Source organism: Salmo salar, chromosome 28 (assembly GCF_965601325.2).
Source record: "Salmo salar chromosome 28, fSalSal1, whole genome shotgun sequence".
Lineage (NCBI taxonomy): Eukaryota > Metazoa > Chordata > Actinopteri > Salmoniformes > Salmonidae > Salmo > Salmo salar.
The window spans coordinates 25,391,772-25,411,107 of record NC_138318.1 but is presented as its reverse complement, the minus strand read 5'-3'; positions in this window follow the sequence as shown (position 1 = coordinate 25,411,107).

The window sequence follows — 19,336 nt, the reverse complement described above, 5'->3', positions numbered from 1 at the left end:
AGCTTTCAGCCAATCAGCATCCAGGAGCCAAACTACCCAGTTTATAAATACAAATATAGCACTGTACAGGACAAACAATCGATTGTGTGTCCATAAAACTAGGGTCTAGTCTACTCAATAGAGTCCCTAGAATACAAAACAGGTGAGTTAGAACAAAAAGCCAGGTCATAGCAATTTCTAAATCCTCAACCATCAGCAAACCTGTGAAAGGCCGCTGTGACTATAGCGACTCCTCCAAGATCAAAGCAAAAAAATGGGGTGAAATTGGGTAACGACGACCTCTAACGGTTGGAAGAGTAGCTACACCTACGAGAAAAGCACGCTTGTCTGTGTTTTTTTTACAGTTTTTCTCAATTGTTTACACACATTTTCTGAAAGTATGCCTCATATTCTCAGAACTCTACACACAAATCAAAAAACAAACACACAATGGGCAAAACACCTCAATTCTCCAGCAAAATTAAACTTTACATTCAAAACAATGTTATTTCTTATCAAAATGGTATTTTGTTTTCAAATGACACACACAAACCATCATATGAATAGACATTTATAAGAACCAGTTGAACACTGATGTACTCAATGTAAAACACTTCTCCATTCATCATAATGACTTAGGCCTTTTTCTGGTTCAGTGTTGCCATTACTACAGACAGTACATACATAAGTGTGTTGTAAAATATTTGAGAATATTGTTTTTATACTCAGAACACACAAATACACGGTAACAAATATATTAAATTTTTCCCACAAAAACAATGTACACAGTGTACATCCCATTCCCAACCAACACAAAGTTGCACATACAGTGGTCTACATACAAAACAGAAGAATTTAATGTATACAGTTACAGTAAAAAAATAAAAAAATAAATGTAAAAAACTATGCTGCATCCTCTCTTCTGTTGCGGTCTGGCCACAGCACCTCATCCACATCACAAGCAATGTTTTCCCTGGCCAAGCAGCGGGGGAAATATCGCCTAGCATGGCAATTCCAGCCATGAAAAGCATCAGCTGCTACATCTTCACATGCGTCTTCCATAGCTTGGAGAAGAGGTATACGCGTTTGTGGATTTCGGTCATACACTTTCCATCTCCAGGCAGAAAACAATTCCTCAATAGGATGTAGGAATGGAGAATATGGAGGGAGATAAACAACTACAAAGCGTGGGTGGGCAGTGAACCAGTTACAAACCAGAGCAGCCCTGTGGAAACTTACCTTGTCCCAAATGACAACGTACCTGAGCTGCTCTGGGCCATCTACCTGATCTGGTGGAATGAGTGTGTTGTGTAGGGTGTCCAGGAATGTGATCAGATGGGCGGTGTTGTAGGGGCCAAGGGTAGCATGGTGATGGATGACGCCGTGGTGGGTAATCGCTGCACACATTGTGATGTTCCCTCCGCGCTGGCCAGGGACTTGAAAAATGGCACGCTGGCCGATGATATTCCTTCCCCTCTTTTGTTTTTTTGTGAGATTGAATCCAACCTCATCAATGAAGATGAACTGGTGCTCCACTGCAGCCACCTCTAGCTCAAGGACTCTCTGAAACACACATGACAATATCAGAAATAAACATGGAGTGGTCACTATTGTGAAGCACAATCATTATGATTACAATACTGAAATATGTATAATTTATACATTGTTGAGAGTATTCATCAATTGTATAGGACTCACTTGCACATAGTTATATCGCAATTCTTTGACTCTTTCTGAATTGCGTTCAAATGGCACCCTGTAGACCCGCTTCATCCTGAGATTATTTCTGCGCAAGACACGGTCCAGTGTTGATAAGCTTACCCTATCAATATTTTGAAATATCTCATTGTTTTCTATTATTTTTCTTTGTATTTGCCGTAATGTTATGGCGTTATTTTCTAGGACCATGTTCATGATTTCAGTTTCCTGTTCAGGAGACAGAACATGTTTCCAACCACCTTGTGTTGGTAATCTTTCAGTTCTGCCAAACAAATAGTCAAATACTGTAAATACAAAGTAGGAATACATTTCCCAAATACTTGAAACATACTTTATTTTTACAGTCCTACAGAACAGTCCACAGGCAATACTGTACTGCTGTACTCATTGAGTACTGTATTGATATGCAGTACTGCAATTTTCTAGTGAGAGTAGATTTCTTACCTATTCTCATTTCGGAATGTCCGGATGATGGATGCTACAGTGTACCTGCTCAAATTTGGCTGTACTCTTTGCCCAGCCTCCCTCATTGTTAGACCATGGTTGACCACATGATCAACCAAAGTGGCTCGGATCTCATCAGAGATTACGGTCCTTGGCCTTCCTCGTCCTTCCCGTCCTCCCGTCCTCCTCCTCCTCCTCCTCCTCCTCTCACTCCTCTGCCTCTGCCTCTGTTTCCAATGTTGGCATCCATTGCTCCAAAACAAAAGAGCTCACCTGTTGCCCTTTTATGCTAAAGCTCTGATTGCTAATTGTAAAACTGTGTGACGGGTGTTTGCCCATGTGATGAGTCAGTGTGCATATTTGAATGGCAGTGTGTTCATTGTGAAAACAAGAGATTTTCTGCATGAAAATTGTGCCAAATGCAAAGAAATGTGTGTAGTGTTTTGAAAAAAAGTGTGTTTTAGAACTGCAATTTGAGTGTAAAGCAGGAATTGTGCTTGTAGTTTAGCAGAATTGGTTCAGGGGGTTGGTGCATGAGTTACATGTTGTGATCATTGTGTCTCAAGTTCCAGTATTTGTGTGTAAACAATTGAGAAAAACTGTAATGTCAGGGATGGTCTTTGTGATTTTTTTAAATGAATCACATTTTTAAAATCAGCTATATTTTAATGTGGAAAGACTGTTGTCCCATGCTTCCTCTTTTGGGCAAATTTCGTCAAGGCTTTGTCCCTTGTAATCTCAAAAAAAAAATCTAAAATCTCATTTGTTGATAGATTTAAATAATCCTCTGTTGCCCAGTTTCTATTCCGAGATGTTAATGCTGTAACGCATGAAGCTGTCATAAACCATATTCTGCTCTCTCTCCCTCTCTCTCTCTCACACACACACACACACACACACACACACACACACACACACACACACACACACACACACACACACTACTGTGGAGCCAGTGGCTCTAGCTCTCTGGTTGCCTGGTAACTGTTGGCGTGGCATGGTTGCTAGGGCCATGTAGGATAGGAGGGGGGGGAGCTTAAACCGCAGCTCTGATTTCTAGTGAACTGAATTGAGTCAGTCAGTGGGGAGAAGAGGAGAGGCCACTGCTTGCAGCAGACATGCACACACAGACCCTCTCTGTCTCTCTCTCACACACACACACGCATGAGCACACGCACAGATGCGCCTAGTACATACACACACAGGGCTCTAATGAACAATAGAAGCTGTGCCAACGGGGCCCTGGGCTAGTCAGACAAGCCCTTGTTCAGGGTCACACAGACAGCCCTAATGGCTCTGGCCAAAAGTAGTAGACTACATAGGGGATATAATTTCATTTAGGACACAGGCAGTGTGTTCATATATCAGACATCCGTGACTAATTGACCAACAGGGAGGTGTCGTTAGTAGGATTTCTGATGGAGCATCCATCACGCACACACACACTCACACTCACATAGACATATACACACACTCACATACACATATACACACACAGTCTTAGATCATAAATAATGAAGAGTGCTTTTCTGGCTGTCTTCTATGTTGACGTTGATGTATGAGAGAGAGAGAGAGAGAGAGAGAGAGAGAGAGAGAGAGAGAGAGAGAGAGAGAGAGAGAGAGAGAGAGAGAAATGGGCAGAGAGTGATCATGCTAAATACTTCCTACAGAACTGTCACGTGTGCATTTCATTAACAAGCCACACGGTGGAGCTGTCTCACAATATTTTCTCTGGGTTTTTCACAATAATACAGAGTGGAAATTAGGTCAGAAATAGCATAGTAGTCTATTCTTTACTTCCTCCTTCCTAGTCAGTGAGGGAGCTGACCTCAAATCATCATGCATTTTCCAACCATTGTGATTTCATGGATACAGGATCCTGAGTGACATGGTAAAATGATGCTCCCTTTATGCAGGTTATCAGAAAATGTAGGCTACATAACCCAGGCTATAAAACGGCCACTTAGGATTTCTATCCAAACGTAAAAAGCCCTTTCAAATAGATTTCTGTTTTGATGGTTAGCACAGGTGGGTAGCTGGTACTTTGTTAGACTTGTGATCTTGATCCTGCAAACTACAATTACTACACTCTCACAAAATGGGTGGCATTGGAAGGTCTGCCTAACTGCTTTTACCATTATCAGGCAGATTATATATATTTTTAAAAAGCTTATTTACTTATATAATTATAGGATGCCTTGAAATAGGGACTGGGGGACATATAGAACCAGTGAGTAAAACAAAAATGCTATTATGCTCTCTGACAATGTGACACTTTTCCACCATTTCCATGGTGACAGTGTAGTGCACAGGAAGCTGTAGGCAGGGTGTGCATGGGTGGGGAGGGGTATCAGTACACTCCAGCTGGGCTGGTGTGTGTGTGTGTGTGTGTGTGTGTGTGTGTGTGTGTGTGTGTGTGTGTGTGTGTGGTGTGTGTGTGTGTGTGTGTGTGTGTGTGTGTGTGTGTGTGTGTGTGTGTGTGTGTGTGTGTGTGTGTGTGTGTGTGTGCGCTCATGATGGCAGGATGTGGCAAAATGTTGAAGTTCAAGTACTTATATTTTCCCAGCTGACAAAAGAAGAACAGAAACTCAACCTCAATATCGTATTAAACTCACTCAATTTTGACACACTCTTTTGACACACTCTTTTGACACACTCTTTTGACACACTATGACACAATTCCTTAGTACATTTCTTGAAATCTGCATAACTTAATCTGACAGTAAACCTCCTTGTAGCCTACCCTGTCCCCAACCCCCTATCTCCAAATATTCAGTAAAACTAAGAGTAGAAAGTTAACAAGTACACCGTAATATCTTGTTATAACTGTCCTTGTTCTTCCTCCTGCCTGTCCACCAACACAGTCATGACTCATAACCCCAGGCTGCTACCATGACAACCATGTCATGTGGCCTGTCCTGTTGATGCACACTAAACACAAAACAGACACTTCACTCCAAGCACATAAAGCCACACTCACACATACACTTTCAGTTTCAGTTGAAGACCGTTAACCCCCCGCCCCCATGCAAATGCACTATAATTATGTATATGACGTGTGTGTACATGTGAGCGTATGTGATGTGCATTATCATGATAATGCTTATGGACCCTCCCTAAACTTGTCTTTAATATCTATTTTCACCAGTTATGCCAGTTTCTCTCTCTCCCTCTGTCTCGTTTGCATGGAAACAGCACCATACTGTAACCTGTAAAGCTGTAAGTGAGTAACTGCTTTTATCCCCCGTCAGGTTGACTTTGTACTGTTTTAGTGTCAACAAACTTGTGATATCTATCAAAATATAGAACACTGTGTGTGTGTGTGTGTGTGTGTGTGTGTGTGTGTGTGTGTGTGTGTGTGCGTGCGTGCGTGCGTGCGTGCGTGCGTGCGTGCGTGCGTGCGTGCGTACGTACGTGTGCGTGCCAGCATATGTGCATGCATGTGTGTGTGAGTATTATACATTCAGATGTTGGTGTGGTGAGGGAGGCATATGTGTTGGCTTGGTAACCAACCTAGTATCCAGTGGCAACAGAGGTCTATTGAGCATCCAGCGATGGCTCTGTATTGGCTGCTCTGTGCCCACCACACGCCTGTGTCACAGAGACAGTCCCTATGAAGAGTATTCACATAACAGGCATTGATTACTAAAAGGGGTTATTACAGTTCACCAGTCATTGTATAAACAACACTGAGCCTGTATTTAGTCACACCTTGTAATAGGCTTCATCACTATCAGACACTGATGTCACCTTTAGCGATCACAACATAGACACCAGCAACTACAAGAAAACCATCAACTAGTTAACTAGTCTTTTAGCTTTGTCCTCAAAAGAAAATGAGGTCCTGCTTAAGTGTCACTAGAACCAAGGTATTACCTGCTCTTTATACGTTATGTAACAAAGTTGCAAAGTTGCTTAGGAGCTAGAAGTAGAGTTGCCATGTCTGTCGGCGCCATCTTGCCTTACAGGTATACCAGTTGTAAGTACTACGTCAAAGAGAGATAGAGAGAAAGAGAGAGAGAGAAAGAGAGAGAGACAGAGAGCGATAATTGCATCAGCATGTGTGTTTAGTTAGCTGTCCATCTATCAGCACCTGTAGCAGTTCATCTTACAACAGTTCTTTGTAAAAAACGACTTATGGACAGAAACCTGCAGGTGGCCGCAGTGAACACAGCTACCCTTTAATCACACACACACACATTTGAGTCATTTAGCACACGCTCTTATGCAGAGAGACTTACAGTCAGTGCATTCATCTGAACATAACTAGGTGAGACAACTACATATCTCAGTCATAGTAAGTGGTTATAATAGTAATTTCCTCAATAAAGCAGCTGTCAGCAGAGTCAGTGCTAGTACTAAGAGTGAAAACACACACAAACACACAACACACACACTCAACACACACTCACGCGTGCATGCACAGACGCACGCAAGCACACATTCACCAACAGTTGTAATTACAGTTCACCAGCCATTGTCTACACAGAACTGAGCCTGTATTTAGTCACACCTGATAATAGGCTACATCACTATCAGACACTGATGTCACCTTTAGCGATCACAACAAGACCTGTCGAGTGTTTGGTTACCACTAACGATGCTCAGCAACATTTTTCACAATGTACAAAGTGAGAGTGAAGCCATGATGTTTGTCTCATGGTGTTAAGATCCTTAGCTTGTCTGTCATTCTCATTCTCACTCTCATCCTCTGTCTCTTCCACAGAAATACTGAATCATGTCTGAAGGTCTGAAGGTACTGTATCTATAGCAGAGCTCTTCAACCCTGGAGAGTTCCTGGAGAGCTACCCTGCTGTAGGTTTTCTCACAGTTGTAACTAACCTGACTCAGTTTATTAACCAGCTATTTGTTAGAATCAGGTGCGCTAGATTAGAGTTAAAGTGAAAACCTACAGGACAGTAGCTCACCAAGAACAAGTTTCAAGTATTATTAGTCGCATGTATGGGATACAGCGTCCAACGAAATGCTTACTTGCAGGCTCCTGAATGGTTGGACAGTCCTGATCTATAGGGACAGACACAACAAGCAGAGGAGGAGTCTTTGTCTCTGTGTCCCGCCAGTAGGCTGTCAGAGCCGGTCCCCCCAGCACTCCTACCCCCCGCTCCCCAGCCCCCCTACATCCCGTTCCCCCAGCCCCCTCCCTTGTTTGGGCCGCTGTGTTCAGAGAGGGCAGATGGCTCATTACCATAAATAGGACAGCTAGAGACAGAAAGAGTGTGAGGGAGAGGGGCCACCACCCCCACACCATCCAAGGGGACCATGATGCCTGCCCTGCCGCCCAAAAACCCAGGAAATAGGAGGACGTTGCTAGGTGAGGTAGAAACACAATGCTGCCTGACTGCCTGACTGTATGACTCCCCCTACCCTCCCATTCGACCTAATCCCAGCTCACGCCCCGTCATCCCCTGCTTTGGGGACAGTGTGTGTGTGTGTGTGTGTGTGTGTGTGTGTGTGTGTGTGTGTGTGTGTGTGTGTGTGTGTGTGTGTGTGTGTGTGTGTGTGTGTGTGTGTGTGTGTGTGTGTGTGTGTGTGTGTGTGTGGGGGGGCTCTCTGCTCCGGGGACAGTGGCTGCCTCTCTCTCTCTGCTGGTCAGGGACAGATGGCCGATGGGCCCTACCATTGCTACAGCTGGAGCCAGGCTGAGGGCTGAGCCAGCACAGTGGGGCCTGGTGTGTGTGTGTGTGTGTGTGTGTGTGTGTGTGTGTGTGTGTGTGTGTGTGTGTGTGTGTGTGTGTGTGTGTGTGTGTGTGTGTGTGTGTGTGTGTGTGTGTGTGTGTGTGTGTGTGTGTGTGTGTGTGTGTGTGTAGCCAGCACAGTGATACCTGGCAGAGGGAGCTCACACCTTCTCCTCTCCGGCCCTCTAGGAGCAGGGTGCCGGAAGAGAGAAGTGTTAGGGCCTGGGTTGCAGGCTATGAATAGCACCACACTTGCTGACTCACACCATGTTGGTATATCAACCAAAAATCCATAAATGTTTCATTGTAGTGCGTTGTTGAACGGTTGATGGCTCTTCTACTTTGAAAGGTGCTCTGTCATACATCTTACATCTTACAAATACATTTGACATACAAACTCAAACTTATATAAAAGGTTATTCGCATAAATTTCACTTCTCCTTGGTTCATTGACTCCTAACAGTCAACTAGGCCCTGAATACATGCATTGATTTAGAAATGTATTTAAATGCACAAATAGACATATCTTCTCTCACCCTAAAAAACAATCACTCAGGAGACTCACGTTTCAAGGCCCCTGGATCCCAGTACAGATAAGGACCAGACGGGGGCAATTTTCCCTGTCTGTGGAATGCCATTCAAGACAACACAACACTGGAGACACAATATCACATCTGCTCAGGCTAGACCTCATAGGTCAAAAGGGCAAAGGTAAAGAGGAAGAGAAGAGCAGAAGAACACAAGGAAGGAGAGAAAGAGGAATAGAGAACTCATGAAGAATTAATATAGCGGGGACAATGTGAAAAAAATTCTTGACTTAAAAAATAATTTTCCTTCACTTTCATAAATTTTCATCACAATAAAACAGAATATGTACATGCAGCTATTATGTATGAACATGTAATAAGACTTGTCTTTTGTTTGAGCTGTAAATAGAGAGCTTTTTGATCAGTAAAGAAAGGAGAGATGGCATGAGAAAAAACAAGAGGGAGGGACATGAGAGGACAGTTGACCGACCAGAAGGAGAAAGAGAAAGAAAGGACGCGTCCCAGTAATCTCTTCTTCTCGCTGAAGTCTGCACTCGTTCACTACTCCCCACAAATGTTTAAGTATTAGATTGGTGCAGGCATGGGCTAGAGGGAGTTCCCATATACCGGTCATTTTCTTTTAAATCCATGAAAGGATGTGAACAAGTGTACGCTTTGGGAAAAAGGAGAGATTATTGTGACGCAACCAAGAGTGTGGCAGGGCTGGCAGCAGTAGCATGACCGGAGAGCAGAACAGAGCCAGGCCGGCAAGCAGCTCCCTGCGCAGTGATATGGTACTGGTACTGGTACTCCCTGCATATAGCTTCATTCTTGTGTCATTTATTCCATTTGTGTTACTATTTTAATTGTTCTAAAAACAAAATTGCTCTGCGTCGTTGGGAAGCATTTCACGGAGAAGTCTAAGTCTTATTGATTTGATTTGATTTTGATTTGCTGTGCTGTCTCACCTCCCCAACATTGATCCTGGTTTCGGCACCCTACCTACCCTGCAGCCACATTCTCCTCTCCTCCCCTCTCCCCCCTGCCCTCCTCCCCTACTCTCCTCCACTCCCCTCTCCCCCTCCCCTCCTCCCCTACTCTCCTCCTCCCACCCGCTACTCTCCTCCTCCCCTCCCCTCCTTTCCTCCCCTCCTCTCCTCTGCCATGCTTCATTACCCTGTGCTCAGTGAGGCAGAGAGAGGCAGCACACGCTTCTTTCTATCCACACACACACTGTCTGCAGCCGTGTTGCCCATAGCCACAGCCAGCCAGCCAGGCAGGCTCCCCATAGACCTAGAGTTCTTTATACAGCCCCACGCCCCTAGGCAACGGGTCACACTCACTCACAGCCCTACACCCCACTGTACACTCACGTCTACACAATAACAATGTCCACACCACTATAGTTCCACAACTAACATTTTAGCATGCTAACACTTGCCCTTTAGCGCTTTACATTTCCAACACTCTGTACACACTAACTCTATTCAAACTAATTAGGACATATACTTATGTAACACTAACAGACACTAATAGACACTCAACCCCCATAGTGTGTAGAATGTATCCCAAGTTTTTGTGATGCCTATCCTTGACAGTCACTGCACAGTAATTGTACACACACACATGAACTTTATTAACAAACACACACACATGCTGCTCAGGGAACAATAGCTAGCTCCACGGCAGCCTACTATGGAGCTGATGGTGCCAGACAACATTGGCAGGGCACAAACACCACAATTGTCCCCCCAACACAAAGTGTACTTGTGCCCGAGGCAGAGTGGGGTGGATGGGATGCTGTGTAAATCAATGTGGTGGCAGTGGGACTGGTACACTCTAAGATAAAAAGGTTCCAAAAGGGTTCTTCCGCTGTCCCCTAGGAGAACCCTTTTTGGTTCCAGGCAGAACTCTTTTGTGTTCCATATAGAACCCTCTATAGAAAAGGCTCTACATGGAACCCAAAAGGGTTCTACCTGGAACCAAGAAGGGTTCTTCAAATGGTTCTACTATGGGGTCAGCCGAAAAGCCTTTAAGGTTCTATACAGCACCGTTTTTTCTAAGAGCATAGAGCCCAAAGTATTCATGGTTGTTACCTCTGGCAAGCCTTCACTGGTTACACTGAAGATGTTGAGGAAGACTTACTCTGAACCCCCTTTCACTGTAAACAACAACAACAACAACAACAAACAACTGATGAGTGAGGATGAATACATTTACAATTTTGGATCATTTCAACATTGTAATGAACTATACTCAACATAACACAACATGTCAGAGTGGCTTGTCTGTCTGTATGTCTGTCTGTCTGCCATCCGTCTGTCTTTTCATCCTCTTTCCCTTGTCAGTTAATAGACTTGCCGAGGTGTTCATTTGCCAGCATGAGGCAGTCATTACCAGTAGAAAACATAATTTAGCAGGGTAATAGAACAGTCCAGGATCAATAGGCTAATTTAATTGCCCCTGCATGTGGTTGATTGTATTGCAGGGTTATTTGCAGGAGCTTTTATAGAGGGGAATTATCCTCCCATGCAGTTTTACTGGGGCTATAAACCGTGAAGCACAATCACAGCAAAGAAGAGAAACTAGCCTGGTCTCAGATCTGTTTGAGCTGTCTAGTCTACTTGTGGCTGTCATAGCGACAGTACAAACAGATCTGGGACCAGGCTTAAGAGAAACGGTTGTTATTGCTCAATAAGAAACTCTGTCCAACTGTAGTTACTACCAGCACTGAATTGGTTGCTACAATGACATAAAAGCAGGCAAAGTTCAGTGCTATGCTGTTATATTGCTAAACTGAAGTTCAGGAGTCGCCGTTTCAATGGACATTGCAGGTTGTAAACGTGATAAAAACAGAGTAAGTCACATGCCATATATCCAAGCCTTCCTTGACAGCTTGGACAATGCCATTTCCCTAGCTGTCAGCACTCTATTGGCAGTCTAACTCATCGGGTTGGAGTTAAACTTTGCACCGCTATACTCTCCAGTTGTCCCTTTGGTCCTTCCAGGAGAAGCTGTGACCAATTGCGGTTGTAAATCCAGGTCCTGACTCCTGAGATCCCCATCAGTCAATACTTTAGTACCAGGCTTTACAACAAAGCCCAGGCCAAGCCAGGCCCAGGGACACTGCTTTGTGGGCGGTGATTGTATTTGTGTTGGTGCTACAGTATATCTCCATGCTCGGTAGTCAGGCAAAGTTGAGGATAAGCCAAAACAAAATACAAAAAAGTAAGACTGAATAATACAGAGAAGATACTTAATGTAGACACTGTGTAAACAGAGGTAGGAGCAGAATTACATAGAGCAACATGTTTCGACCAACCAGTCTTCCTCAGACTGTGGATATGGAAATGGAGGCAGGGGTAGAGCTGTGGAATCCCACTCCTCTTGAACAATCCCAGGAACTGGAGTGGTTAGGTTTTCTCTAGGAAGTGGGTTGATCCCGTGATCAGAGAGAGGCATCTATTTCATGGTCAGTGCTCCAACCAGCAACTCCCAACTCCCTATTGTGATGTCATCCTCCTTTATGGAATGTCCAGCCCCCCACTCAATCCAGGTCCCCTCTCACCCTGCTAGCTGAATAGGCCTAGCCTGGGGCCTATAGGGGCCTATTGATTTTGATCTGTGATGCCTTGGTGCCTCACACTATTGCAGCTCTCACCCTGACCTGTAAAAAGGATAGCCACTCAAGAGCAGAGAGGGATTCCTTTTCAACCACTGACTGCTCTATACAGATAAATCCCCATGGCCAATGCGGTTTGGACTGTTGGGATTCATGTGAGATAATAATAATTTAATTCTGGCCACACTTCCTCTCCTAATCCCTGCCTTTTTGTCTTCCTGCTTCTCTTCCTGCTTAGTTATAATGGTGTAGATTAAAACTTTCTTACTGATTTTTAAACTGTTTCAAAGAAGTTAAAGAAATACTTATTAAAGGCAGAAACTATTTTTCCACGGTTCATTGAACACAAAATGTAGACGTTGTCATTCATCTATCAGTAAACTTAGCCCGCAGCAGGACTTGGTTTATAAAACAGGATTTACTAAGCAGCTGCTTTAACATTCCTGCATAGAAGTCTGTTAAGTCCTTTTTTATCAGATAAAACATTGCTGATTGTTGTTTGTTCGCGTTATAGTGTTTGTGTACCAAATGGCACCCTATTCCCTTTACAGTGCACTACTTTTGACCAGGACCCATGCATTATAGGAAGAATAGGGTGCCATTTGGGATGCAGCCAGGGCCTGGGTGTTCATCCTGCCCTGGAGTGAATCAACAGTTCAACACCTCATCAAAAACAATGACTATTTACATTTCTAACCTGAATAAATAGGCTGAATCAATAGAGAATTACTGGCTAATTGTTTGGCTTTAGTCTTTCTGAATGTGTGTTCCCTTTTTCCTTCTGGATAGCCACTCAAGAGCAGAGAGTGATTCCTAGACAGGCCGTCATTGTAAATAAGAATTTGTTCTTAACTGACTTGCCTAGTTAAATAAAGGTTAAAATAATAATAATAAAATAAAATAAAAAAAGAATGTTCCTACCTGCCTGCCTATTGAGTTATTTTATTGCCCCATCATTGAAGGAGGCCTTTATCAAGCTATAGATAAGAGACAGCCAGCGCCTGTTGACACAATTCATAAGGCCTGGTTAGCACAAAGGCCTGTCAAACACAGGGCTTCTGTAAACAAACAGGCTCCAGTACTGCATTTAGGATTATTACTGGAGGCTAGGGAGGAAAGGACAAGAGAGGAGCGGGAGGACAGGAATGGGAGGAGAGGGAAAGACCTAGGGAACAAAACCTGAAGAACAGATAAGTTAAAAGAAACTTGTTAACCGCACCTGGTTCTTAGGCAGGTTTTCAGGTCTTCAGTCTAACCCGCTGCCTCTGGAGTACAGTGTATCGCTGCCGGCATGGATTTGAATCTGCTCTATCAACACTCTATCTCCTACCTTTCACCTCTATCTCTCTCCACCAATAAACATACAAAATACTTCATAAAATGAATACTCTATATATTATTATTATTTTGTATTTATTTTTTTATCTACGGGTGTAGCTCAGCAAAGGTAAAGGGGTTTTCCTTGAAAATCAGGATGTCCAAAGGTTTCTTGTGTTCTGTCAACCCATTTTGTTTTTGATTGCCTCCCCCACACTTTTATAGTGAACTTTGATCGTCATGTAATGGAGTAATAAGCCTGAGTTAGGGCTGGGCTCATTGACAGGGTAAACAAGCAGTATTTGCATTCGCCCAAGGGCAGGTACTGCCTGTCTGTCTGAGGAGCCGTCACTGCACACGTCACCTGGTGTAATGAAATGCAGTAAGTAACACTTACTTACTTACTTACTTACTTACTTACTGCATTTCATTACTCAGGTGACGTGTGCAGTGACGGCTCCTCAGACAGACAGGCAGTACCTGCCTTTGGGCGAATGCAAATAATGCCTGTTTACCCTGTCCACTGGCCTTGAGATCCTTATCTATGGAAATACAGCTAAATAGCTGAGCAGAGTAGGCTGTGTGTGTGTGTGTGTGTGTGTGTGTGTGTGTGTGTGTGTGTGTGTGTGTGTGTGTGTGTGTGTGTGTGTGTGTGTGTGTGTGTGTGTGTGTGTGTGTGTGTGCGTGCGTGCGTGCGTGCGTGCGTGTGTGCTCATGAGTTTTATACTGTTTAACAACTTCAGTTTCATTCTAATTAGGACAAGTTGGCCTGAGCGTAGTGATCCCCTGGGAACATCAGGGGATGGTGTGTGCATTTGAATGTTTTGCGTGAGTGGTGTGTCTCATATTGCACTCACTCTGCAAATGAAAACATTGCACAAGTAGGATCATTACGCTTTGGTCCATATGGCGATTCCAATCGGTGTGTCTACAGCGTGATGATTCAGCCTCATTCTCACCAGTGCTGTCATCGGCCTCTGCTCCCTGTAAGAATATCATTTGACGGGAGCCATACAATAAAGAACAGGTGACAGAAGAAGGCAGTTCCACCGTATGACCCTTGTCCCCAATGGAACCCTCATCAGAGACCAGTCACACAAGACAAATATGGCCTCCCACCTTGCAATGCAATTACACATTCTCTTTCAGAAACACACCCTGGTGGAATCCCAATTAGCAATTTAATTCAACAAAATAATTAGATCCATATCGCCACTGCTGAAGGCACAAAGTGATGAGAGCACCACTGGCTTCCTGTTTCCTCCAGCGGGCCACAGGTTAAACACCTTTCATGTGTGTGTGCATGTGTGTGTGCGTGTGTGCATGCATGCCCCCCTGTATGCGTGCATACGCACGTGTTTGTGTGTGCAAGCCTGCCTACATAGATGTGTGTTCAGGCGTGTGTACGTGCATGCATGCGTGTGGGTGTGTGTGTAGTTCAACAAAATGTAAATCAAAACTAGACGTTAAACTGACGTCTGTGCCCAGTCGGGAGCATGTGGGTGCATGCTTGCGTGTGTACATGTGTATATTAATGACATTACCAGGCTTGTAGCAGCCATAACCTAATCTTCTGTAGAGATGCATTACAGACACGTCTATGTTAAGAGCTGCTTAAATTCAATAACAACTCCAGCACAGTGACTAAGAGCTGTTATTGAATTTTTGAATTTGCCACTTTAATAATGATGTTTACATATCTCGCATTACTCATCTCATATGTATATACTGTATTTTATACCATCTATTGCATCTTGCCTATGCCGCTCAGTCATTGCTCATCCATATATTTATATGTATATATTCTTATTCCATTCCTTTACTTAGATTTGTGTGTATTAGGTAGTTGTTGGGGAATTGTTAGATTACTTGTTAGATATTGCTGCATTGGCGGAATTAGAAGCACAACAATTTCACTACACTCGCAATAACATCTGCTAACTATGCGTATGTGACCAATAACATTTGATTTGATTTGATGTTGAGTGTTACCACAATCACAGATCCTCATAGGCCAAAACTGGAACAAATATGACTGTGTAGTGTGTGTGTGTGTGTGTGTGTGTGTGTGTGTGTGTGTGTGTGTGTGTGTGTGTGTGGTGTGTGTGTGTGTGTGTGTGTGTGTGTGTGTGTGTGTGTGTGTGTGTGTGTGTGTGTGTGTGTGTGTGGTTGCTCACCCTCTGGAAAGCTAACTAAGGTGTGAAGAGAGTATCAGGGGGGAGAAATAGCAAGCCAGGGAAATCAGAAGAGAGTCAGAATGAAGAGGACTTGTCATTAATGGAGTGTTTTAGGAGCTCCGACAGGGTTGGAATGGAGTATTGCTGTGTGTGTATGTGTGTGCGTGTGCGTGTGTGTGCGTGCATGTGCAGCCTCTCTTATCGGATAGCGGCCGGCAGGGGCGTGTGTCTGTGTTTGTCTGTTTGTGTCTGTGTGTGTGTGTGTGTCTGTGCGTGCATGTGTGCATGTGTGTGTGTGTGCAGCCTTTCTTATCGGCTAGCCGCCTGGCAGGGGAGTGTGTGTGTGTATGCGTGCGTGCTTGTGTGTGTGCGTACGAATGTGTGTGTGGGAGCTTGGACACTTGCGGTCCGTAAAAAGGGCCTGATTCATTTCCGCATGAGTGGGTCTCAGTGGGGCAGTGTCAGGCTAGCCAGGCCGCACAGATTTATAGACCATTAAAGCAGCAGGACTCCTGTTCCTCCTGACCACAACGCCACCACCACTACTAACACACTGCAGCCTGTTAATCTGACACACTACACACACACACACACACACACACACACCACACACACACACACACACACACACACACACACACACACACACACACACACACACACACACACACACACACACACACACTCATTGAAACATACACACACACATAGTCGCATGCATGCCCAAGAGCATGAACAAAATGCAAGCACGCACACACACACTCTTAGACACCAATCCTGATGTACTGCACACTCTCATACACATACACACACACCACACACACACACGATCTCTCTCTCTCTCTCACACACACACACACACACACACACACACACACACACACACACACACACACACACACACACACACACACACACACACACACACACACACACACACACACACACACACACACACACACACTCATTGAAACATACACACACACATAGTCGCATGCATGCCCAAGAGCATGAACAAAATGTAAGCACGCACACACACACTCTTAGACACCAATCCTGATGTACTGCACACTCTCATACACATACACACACACACACACACACACACACACACACGACACACACGATCTCTCCTCTCTCTCACACACACACACACACACACACACACACACACACACACACACACACACACACACACACACACACACACACACACACACACACACACACACAGAAAATACACCGTATCTACAGATTGCATCCATCCTCATGTTTCATCCCTCCACTACCACCTCACATACATAATTCATCTCACACACTCAGTTCAACGGCTAGGCAGGTAGACTAGTGTTTAGAGTGTTGGGCCAGTGACCGAAAGGTTGCTGGTTTGAATCTGTCGATGTGCCCTTGAGCAAGGCACTTAACACAAATTTGCTCCAGGGGTGCTGTACCACTATGTCTGACCCTGTAAAACAACACATTTCACTGCACTTATCTGGTGTATGTAACCATAAAACATAAATTAGCTCCTCCTTCTCATAGGTACCTCTCCACATCTCTCCTCAATCTTCTCACACTCTTCATTCCATCTACTTGATGTATCCCCTTCCTTCAATTTACCCACCATAACCCCACCATCAACACATAACCTCCTCTTACCTATGCATCCCATCTAACTACATTACCTTATGCTCTGCTATTGCCTCTCTATTTTTCATAAATATTCTCCAAAATGAAATCCAAGGCAAACTGTTTGTCAGTGATGTGGTCTGTGCCATTCCCTCCTCCCTGAATCAGGTATCTAGACCTATCCCTGTCAGTGGTCTCTTGGGCATAATGCTTTAGATTGTAGTAACAGATTTAAAATCAGATTAGCACAGTTCCAGGCGCACAGACTAATGGCTCTGTCTGTTCAAGGCATCCTCAATCAGCTCCGTTGCCCTGGTGATTGCTATATCTTGTTCTCCTCTCCCATTTGCTGTCTTTGCAACTTCATCATCCAGCTAGGGAAAGAGAGGAAGGAGTGATACAGGGAAGGGAGGAGAATAAAAATGAGGCAGAGTGATTCTGTGCTATAGGCTGTACGCTGCTGCTGGCTGTATGGCCCTATGAATAGCTCTTAGCATGTACAGTATGGAAATGATGACACGGCAACCTGAGCAAAAGCAACGTACAGAAAGTACAGTAAGTGAATGAAGAGGATGAACTCAAGGATTCTATTTTGTCTTTGGTCATAAATCCTAACGCTTTCCTTCTCATACACTCTCGTAGAGTATGGCACATCTATCTACTATATCTGAATAGCAAGGAGATTGGCTATTGAAGGAAGATACCATGAATACAATTCTAAATGTATTATAATTCCTCTTTATCTCAGCTAGGTCTGTGTGAGAGTAGACAAACACCACGTACATACACTCACAAACTGAAACATACCTGTACATTCAGAGAGGATTACATAAACAATGTAGCATGTGAATAATGAATGTAAATCATGACCGTCAGAGCTACGTCGGTGGCTACAAAAGCTACATACACACAAAGGATTTATTCAAGAGAAATACAATGGTCCTTAGCTCTCCAAATATATCTGTAAACAGAATGTGGCATATAGGTCAAATATATGACCTTAAAGGGTTTGATTATTCAAAGGGGCATTTTTGGGGGATGATTCATTCCACTCCCACAAGGGACTTTTAACCAGTAACTAGAAACAGACAGACAGCTTCCTGCATCATTTGTCCATCCTTTCCTCTTCTCCAAGCACGAGATAGACCATGTGACCCAGTCACCAACAGTAGCCATGGGGAAATGTGCTAGGGGAAAAACAGCAACTTCAGAAAGAAAACGAGTGAATGAGGACAACTCAAAACTGAGACTTCAAGTCAAAGACTTGATAGAGCACCACATGTGGGATTGTATTATTTCTTTCAAGCCTCAAAACCCAGAAAAGAAAAGAAAACATCAACATGAAAAGGAGTTATATGGGTTAGAACAACACTGCACCTAGGTAAACAAACACTACAGGTCCTGTTCAACCCTCTAATGGCTGGTTTACTTGAATCCAGTGTGGCTGTAGCATACCACCACCCTATGATTCACAGAGGATCCTGTTTGTCCAGTTGAACTAACTGAAGGGCATGAAGTGAAACAGGGTGTGTTTCTGTGTTTCCACTAGAAGAAGGATGCAAAAGCATTGTAAATACTACAACATCCCAAACAGAACAATGGCGTAGAAAGACATTTCAAAGTGAACAAAAAGGTAGGTCATTAATTACAGGGTAATAGAGAAATGATAAGCCTTGAACTCAACATATTGAAAGAAGAACCTTTGGCAGGAAAATACAATTTAATGGGGCAGGCTACTTTGGTAGTTTTCAGAGTTATCTCTCTGAGAGAGGTTCTAAAAACAGGATCGAAGTGGACAGAGGAGGAGGTAAAGCCCTGCCTTATCTCAGCTCATTGGTCACCATAGCAACACCCACCCATAACACATGCTCCAGCAGGTATATTTCACTGGTGATCCCCAAAGCCAACACCTCCTTTGGCCGCCTTTCCTTCCAGTTCTCTGCTGCCAATGACTGGAACGAATTGCAAAAATCACTGAAGCTGGAGACTTATATCTCCCTCTGTAACTTTAAGCATCAGCTGTCAGAGCAGCTTACCGATCACTGTACCTGTACATAGCCCATCTGAAAATATCCCACCCAACTACCTCATCCCCATAATGTTATTTTTTGTTGTTGTTGCTCTTTTGCACCCCAGTATCTCTACTTGCACATCATCATCTGCACATCTATCAGTTCAGTGTTAATGCTAAATTGTAATTATTTCACCTCTATGGCCTATTTATTT